We start from the raw sequence: 2,922 nt of genomic DNA, 5'->3' as shown, positions 1-2,922 counted from the left end.
ATATATATAAAGTGAGAGATAGAAAAAAGAGAGAGAGAACGAAAGAGAGATATAATTTATATATATATATAAGTACCTTTGATTCACATTTTCTGGAAGCACATGTAATCTGAAAAAAGATGACAATTATTGTAATTTTACAAACTACGATTTGTACAGAACTTAACTTTCGTACAGGTATATAAGTGTATGTTTGTATTCTGTGTGTCAGTGTGTGTGAAAGAGAGAGAATGGATTTATATATATGATATTGTAATATCATATATAACAGAATCTCCCGTCGATGTCGATGTATGAGTGTTCGGCTTTGGCCGAACGATCTGCACAGATGATTTGCCTATTGTGATCAAATGTTCGTACTGCACGTCACCTCCCTCTCTCCATAAATTCACCGTTCTCTGATCAGGTCCAAGGTTTACCGCGCGTCATGTGTAGGAGAAACGTGAGATGAAATATTTTGCTCAAGAACTCATCACACTGCCCGGTCTAGGAATTAAAATCACGATTTAGCGATTGTGAGTTCAACAGGAACCCAAACAACTACGTCACGCGCCTGTGTGTGTGCATGCGTGCGTGTGTGTGTGTGTTTGTGTAAAATAGAAGAATCATTATATTCGCCTCTGAGTATTTGTGTGTATTTTTTCTGGAGATATCATCGTGATCATAATTCCTCTACAATCGAATTATGATGGAATCCTTGAATTATTATCTATTTTTTAACTATAACCTACTATATTTAAACTTACTTCGAAAAATTTTGTAGTATGCAAACGAAACTGCCCTCTACATTGCAATTGCAGACATTCCAGTAATAGATTCAATATTTCATTCGCAGAATGTAATGGTAGTCGTAATAATTTTCAATGCATTCAGTAGATGATTCTGGCGGTTTGGTTATGTTTTTATACTTATAAAACTTTCATAACTTTTATATAAATGCTTATATTTCCCTTTCCAGTATTTTGCATTGGTTTTATTTCTACCACAGTCTCTTCAATAAAGAAATCATTTTGTTTTATATGATTAAAATATGGAAAAATCGTGTGTGAGTGAGAATATTGCCATATTAATTCTGTATTTCAAATCTGGAAACTGTTCAAATAATTTTCCCCGTTTTAGTTAAATAACTACTGGACATATGCAGTGATGTTTTTCCTGAAGTCGCTACTCAAATTAAACTTTTTGTATATTTCTCTTCAACCAATATTGAACACCGTATACCCCAATTGAAGGTTTCCGTGTAACATACAGCTATTACATCCGCCAACTTTGAACTGCACGCAGACAATTGCCCTCAACAAATGTCTTCTCCCAAATACTTTGAGCGATTATTTTCACGAAACACAATTCTAGCACACAATTATGATACCTAATATATGTTTTCTCTATATCTGTATTAATATCTAAATTCACTTTATAAAGTAATTTTGTGCATATGTATTCTCCCTCTATTGTTTTATCAATATACTCGTTATTGTCTTAATATACTTATAGTAAGAGCAGTTGTTGTAGCTGTCGTCCTAAAATTTATACTATCATTACATCCAGCTTTCAATTGAATATCTTGCTTCGCCCCACCTCTCTCTCCCTCTCTCTCTCTTTCTTTCTCTCTTTCTCTTTCTCTCTCTTTTTCACTGTTTCAATACATATTAAAACATAGATTTTATAAATTTATCCCTCTGCTTGTTTAATTTTCTGAATATAGCCCGTTTATTCTTCAAACAAATAGTTCAGTTCTGGTCTACCAAAATGTGTGTATCGTTCACATATTTTCTTTTCTTAACACTTAATCTAATTATTCCTCTACTTATTCTCCGTCCCTTTATTCCATATTCGACTATCGCCAATCTCTCTCCCTCTCTCTAAATTTGTCCATCTCTCACTGACATACTCTCTCTCTCTCTCTCTCTCTCTCTCTCTCTCTCTCTCTCTCTCTCTCTCTCTCTCTCTCTCTCTCTCTCTCTATCTGTATATATGTGTGTTGATGGAGGGGGGTTCGCATCAATTCACTCTCTTGTCACATTTCTACAATAGTATTTCACTATTTTGTTTTGTTTAGATGAAAAACACCTTTCCTCCATATCAACCGCAGGACACAATGCTTCCTTCATTACCGCCCTATTTTTTTCTCTTCCTTGACTTCATTTCATGTTCTCTATGTAAATCTGTCTATCATATACTTAGCCTCCTCTATCTTACTCCCATCCGCTTTCTGCCTATATATCTTTCTCGCTACACACACACACACACATACACACACACACACACACACATACACACACACACACACATACATATATATATATATATATTTATACATGAATGAATGTATATATACATATATATATATATATATATATATGTGTGTGTGTGTGTGTGTGTGTGTGTTCAAATACAAATATATATATATATATATTAGTTTGTTTCTTATGAATGCATTTTAAGATTTACCAAAATATTGATAACGGAAATAGGAAGCTGCAGATTAAAATAAAATCAATATCCATTAACAGCTTATTTCATTCATGTGTTCAGATTTTTAATAAAAGCATTTTTCATTTTGCGTTTGCTTATTCTAGTAATTTTCATATTATTCTTCAATTTGTGTTTGAATGAAACTAAGAAACTGTTATATGTTGCTGTATTATGATGTAGAGAATGTTCCATATCCTTCATATGTACTGCATAAAGATATCTTCTACCAGGGTAATATATAAAGTGTTTTTAGAGTGAAAGATATTTATAAAAATTGTTATTTATAAAATCAGATGAGTGTAACGTAATCGATTATTATAAAAACTCACACAAATGTTTACCCAACAAATATATATATAAATATATATATATATATATTTGTAAATATGGTATATATATATTATATATATCTATATATATACTATATATATATATATATATATATAT

General features: G+C 31.7%; 1 protein-coding gene across 1 annotated transcript in view; it reads left to right on the top strand.

The window, feature by feature from the left end:
* Positions 1 to 2,922, top strand: part of LOC106873299 (neuronal acetylcholine receptor subunit alpha-10) — a 1,066,434-nt gene that overhangs the window by 636,799 nt on the left and 426,713 nt on the right. The window lies entirely within an intron of this gene.

The sequence above is a fragment of the Octopus bimaculoides genome, chromosome 1, assembly GCF_001194135.2.
Source record: "Octopus bimaculoides isolate UCB-OBI-ISO-001 chromosome 1, ASM119413v2, whole genome shotgun sequence".
Taxonomy (NCBI): domain Eukaryota; kingdom Metazoa; phylum Mollusca; class Cephalopoda; order Octopoda; family Octopodidae; genus Octopus; species Octopus bimaculoides.
This window is presented reverse-complemented; position numbering and strand designations above follow the sequence as displayed.